General features: G+C 40.9%; 2 long non-coding RNA genes across 4 annotated transcripts; both read right to left on the bottom strand.

Annotated features, from left to right (window-relative positions):
- Nucleotides 1–284: 284 nt before the first annotated feature.
- On the bottom strand, nucleotides 285–2,386 carry LOC139834164 (uncharacterized). Its single transcript, XR_011749599.1, has 2 exons — nucleotides 1,774–2,386; nucleotides 285–707 (listed from the first exon to the last, which is right to left on the bottom strand). It is a non-coding gene; the product is annotated as an uncharacterized lncRNA (long non-coding RNA).
- Nucleotides 2,387–2,599: 213 nt separating this feature from the next.
- On the bottom strand, nucleotides 2,600–4,137 carry LOC127318623 (uncharacterized). 3 transcript variants are annotated; one of them, XR_011749020.1, is made up of 4 exons: nucleotides 3,958–4,137; nucleotides 3,798–3,874; nucleotides 3,608–3,696; nucleotides 2,600–3,050 (listed from the first exon to the last, which is right to left on the bottom strand). It is a non-coding gene; the product is annotated as an uncharacterized lncRNA (long non-coding RNA). The 3 variants fall into 3 exon arrangements; XR_011749019.1 differs by having other exon boundaries at nucleotides 2,600–2,978; XR_011749018.1 differs by having other exon boundaries at nucleotides 2,600–3,696.
- Nucleotides 4,138–5,200: the final 1,063 nt, after the last annotated feature.

Here is a 5,200-nt window from a genome sequence, read left to right as displayed (position 1 = left end):
AAGAACAAAACGAACCGGTACATGGCACTTTGATGTATTATGGGGTTTGGTGGGAGGGCAAATCCGTCCAATAAAAAGTTGGACGAAAATTTTGGCAGAAACCTTAGCTCCTTTATTATTAGGTACTAGTGGTTGGGGCGCCCCATGGGGCGCCTCCTCACCGTACGGTGGCTGCCCAATCCCATCCCAATAGCAGTCAATTTATTTTACGTGTTCGCCTATTTTTCTGCCACTCCTAATCCAACCGCGTCCAATATACCTCTTCAATCCGAGAAAACTGCAAGTTGATAGAATGGTATAGTACGAGGTTCATTCCAATTACGTATCCATAGTCAATCGGGTTGTAGGAAAAGCAAAAGTTACATGTTACATCCACTATCCATGATTTTTCTGCTACTGGCCAGGTTATGACACATACATCCCTACAAGGCTACATACAGCTTAGCTTGAGTCTTTTTGATGGACATGGATTAATCTAAATCTGGAAAATCGCCATCCTTGCCATATCACTGCCCAATTTTGTTTTCTTCGGTTCCTTTTTGTTGTATGCTTCGGTCGATTCTTCTGAGCGTCCATCGCAGTTCTCTTTGTTCACCCTTCTCCCGCTGGCACACCGCCTCTATCTGGTCTCCGAATCATCAAGTCATGGGAGGTACCTGTCTTGGACCTTGGCATGCCAATATGCATGGACGTCTTTCCAGTAAACTCTGTCATGTCATCATGTCATCATCGATTAGATTACTTCGGACATAAAATGGGAAACAGAAAGGCCTTGGTAAATGGTGTGATTTCTATTGACAACCGAAATAAGAAAAACTGAGTAGGCAAGAAGCATGATATCATAGTTTCATCAATCAAAGAATTCATCCTAGATGAGCTATTTAATCAAAATAGGCGTGACCCTTTCTAACAATAATTAGAATGTAAAATAGAGCTGAACCCAACTCAATGTGAACATTAAAACATAATGAACAATAGAGGAAAACAAGTTTGATAGCTAAAAATAGAACATTCTTCGATAATAGAACAATGTGGTTTTTTTTGGCCAAAGATAAATTAACCCAAGTATGTGCATCACGAATGATGAAGTAGCTTTCAGAAATTAATGATAATGCAATGCTAAATTATGTGTGGCACCATGGCAAACATAGATCCTTATTTCATCCTATTTACCTAGAATAATTAGATTTACAAAGGACCAATTACGACGCCGGTTGGCAGACTACAGGGAGATGGCAGATACATAGTACATCAAATCTATCTCCAACCTAAAAATAGAAGACCAAAAAGCATTGTAGAAAATGAATATGGTGCAAGACTAACTTAAGACAGTTAGTACAAGGGAATTTTATGATGAGAAACATGTAGGAGCTCACATTCCACGTCTTTTTCAGAAACTTCATTATACTCCTATCTGACCTCTACCATCCAATTGTCGTGGTGTTCATAACCTATATTTGGCACAAGGAACGATCTTGCAGCGTCTTATTGATCTAGAAATACTCAGGAATGTAATTACCCTAAGCATTGTCCACAATGGACATAAATGCTATGGGAACAGCCGAAGATGAAAAATGTATCATTAGTACGCAGGAGATTCTCTCTAGAATAGATTCTTCTTAGGTAATCGTTTAACAATACTGCTATTACATCTCCTAACAAGAATTACAGATAAATTGGAAGGAATGTCTGTTAATGTAAGAATGAAAATGGTAAGAATGAAAATGATTACAGCAGAAGAGCATACACGGTTCTCACATGAACAATAATTACCTGAGCTTCTTCGTAAAAAGCCATTTAAGGAAGAAGTACACATGCGATTGGAACTATGTCAAGTATCTGATGGACATGACAAGACAATCTTTGGCATTGTTAGAGATATAGGAGCAGAAGCACAAAATTTAACAGAATTAATATGACAGTAGTGCAGGAGTAGTTTGTCCAGACCTGATTGCCCTAGAATCGATGTATGAACAGAAGCAAAATGTTTTAACAAAACACGGTCAATAAGCAATTAGATGAACTCAAACAATTTGGAGTGTCGTGCGCCTCCTTTGACAGTCTTTGGCCATATCTAAATTTGGCTCGTTATGTCCTATGAATGAAGCACTTATGGAATAACAATATTGTATACATTCCTTCGAATGGCATAGTACCCTGACCTATTATTGTTACCCCTAATTATGAGTTATAATAGAAAACGTAAATCACGATCAACATGAAGAACTAAAGAAGCAAAATAAGACAAATAGGTTGTACGTTGCAAGAAAATAGTATGCCAGAAGACCTTGTGTGGTTTGTAACCATTTACGGAGGACCGGTCGGGTTGGCAATGAACATGGAAGCTTCATTCATCTAAAGCCATTTCTTAAAACTTTCATGAATTTCAGATCATATGTAAAAGAACAAAAGGTTAGATTCTTGCCAGAACAAACATTTCATGGTGGCAGGTTAACAAATTTATTTATTGTAGGAAGAAAATAAAGCAGTGCTAGAACAATATACAAATAGAGCAAATATTTGACCAAATTTTCATGAAAATAACACGTAAATCTTTTAACTTAATTACATCAATTCCCACATAGGGAGCCACCTGAATTCTAACGAATTAAACATGCTCATGCAAACTTTGCTACCCATACAATTTCTGTCATGCAAATCTCATCAAGTTTCAGCTAGGTCTGGATACACAGAGAAATCATGAGGTTGAGTTTGTGAACATCGTATGTATAGATAGATGTTATCTTTAACAAATTCAGACATTTTATGAGTTGTATGATACTCCTTACAAGGATTCTATGGCAACATGTGAAATATGATACATTGAATGAGACATGAAATCCAAGGTCTATCCCGATTGGTTCATTTTTTTGCATCAGACATAAAAGCAAATGGATCCATCAGTTTACCTAGTTTGAAGTTCTATCCGGTCATGCCAATTGGTTTCTTCGAGCTCGGAATTTCTTTTCTACAGATTTCTGCATCAAAGATAGTTTATTATCCGTTGTCTTTTCTGAAATTTTACACATAAACGATGCCACGCAACCAACCTACAAAGTGACGATGCCACACATTTCAGTATTTCAAAGCTGCTAGAAAATTATTTGTTTGTACAGTTAACCAAGCCTAAAGATTCAGCGACATAATAAGTGACAAACTAATTGGTGTGATTGCTCAGTTTGCCTAATTAATTATACCGCTAGGAGCGAAAAACGCTGTGACAGTCACAAATCCAGCACTAATTCTAATTAATAACAATTAAATGTCACTTAAGCCATGGCAGAAGAGGGAGTGGCAGAGAGCTCAACACAATGACCACCCAATTGCACCCATGGGCGTGGTGGCCATGCATTACATTTGCTCACCAGGGACGTGGGCTCACTATGAGCATGTGTATGCATTCACAAAACCTCAAACAAATAGATTCAGCTGTATGGAGCATAACAACAAACATGTAGAAGGCACTAACACAAAAATTATATGCACAAGATTTTTTGCATCAATTATTTGTATGACATCAGTCAGCCTAAAGATTAATTTCTTGTACACACTGTACCCACTACGTAGTAGTTAAAACACAATTTATCATGCTCACAGGAGCACCCACATGGGAAAATAAAATCGAAGTTCATTGCTTGTCCTGCATACTCTGAACGGTGTGGCTCCTCCATCGAGTAAAACAAACTCCTTATCCTCCTGAAACGATGCACAAATCAGGTGATACAAAGGAAAACAGGTCGAACTCTGAAACGGAAAATAGGAAATAAGAGATGAGACGACATGAGTTGGGGAATCACCTGGCTGCTGAGATGCTGTGAAAGAACTTTTGTCGCTGCCGCTTTTCTGGTTGGTTAGTTGTTCTCCTCCACTGGTCCTGGAAATGAGAGAACGGGAGATTCACTGGAATAGGTAAAAGATCAAGAAAATCAGATCTGCTATAGCCGGAGCTTATCTTACCGCCATGGGCACGTGCGTTCCCCGCGTTTGCCGACCCACTGAGCACGACTGAGAGGCAGAGTGAGGTGGTGGTGCGAGCTCTTCAAGGGAGATGTAAGGATGGAGGAGGGCGGGGTGGCATCGCAATGGAAGGAGGACAACAACGTGGGCGCGTGTGAGAGAGGAACGACGAGGAAGAAAATGAGGGTGGCGGCGGCTCGGGGCTAGGGTTTTACCCCGCATTGAGGGAAACTGGGAGTGGATGGACGGACGAGATTGACGCGGGCCGCGCTCCTGGATCGAACGGCTCGCGATGAAGAACAACGCCCTACCGCTGCACGCCAGTTGGCTATCGTGGATCGCTCTGGGATAGGGCAAGCATACACGCACTTGCTTGTTCTTAATAGATGAGACCGGCTTTGTGCAATGGAATGTTTGGCTCCACCACTTGCAAACATCTCTTGACGACAACCGGTGCAGCATCTGATTTCACGATAGAAAAGCTCTCTAGTGACCGCAGATTTGGGGGGACGCGCGCCATTAGGCAGCCAAGCTAGAACAACGGTAAGATAACAATTTTTTTGCTCCCAACCTGCTCCACTGCCATCGGCACTTGTGTGCAGCTAGTGCTCGATCAATCGCCGTGTCATCTTGTGGTAAACCAAGCACACCAAAGTCAGAATGTCATGAGCTTTTCTAGTGAAAGAGAGCAATGAGGATTGAGGAGGCAAAGGGATGATGATGATTAGAGGATCTATGGTTAACGCGTGAAAGCGGCCACGGCACCCGCGTTGCCTGCCGCTGGCCTGACAGTGACACTAACAGGCGAGCAGAAAATCATGACGATGCCATGCGTCAGGAACCGATCATGCATGCATCAGTTATATTACCACTGAATTCAAGAGTTTATATGCATCAGTTTTACAATTCATGGATCACTTGAAGTTACAGCAAGAATAAGCCATCTAAATAAAGAACAAGAGTATCCTATATGCATACTGAATTTGCTTAGAATGTTGCTATCCAACCTAACTGAAGGATAGCCGACCGCCATCCAACGATTGCAGCCAATATGTATAGGTTTCTACTGCTCCACGGGAAGAAGGTAGGACCACATATAGATTGATTAAGCCGCCCTATGTATAACTTGCATTTTTTTTAGTTTTGCATGTCTGTTAAATACAACATCGTTTTGGATGAGGGATGTTATACGTGAAGTGGACAACTCTTCATACTAGACGTGCAACTTGACATGAGATAAAAG

The sequence above is a fragment of the Lolium perenne genome, chromosome 7, assembly GCF_019359855.2.
Source record: "Lolium perenne isolate Kyuss_39 chromosome 7, Kyuss_2.0, whole genome shotgun sequence".
NCBI lineage: Eukaryota > Viridiplantae > Streptophyta > Magnoliopsida > Poales > Poaceae > Lolium > Lolium perenne.
Note: the sequence above shows the minus strand (reverse complement) of the source record. Positions and strands in the feature narration are given on the sequence as shown.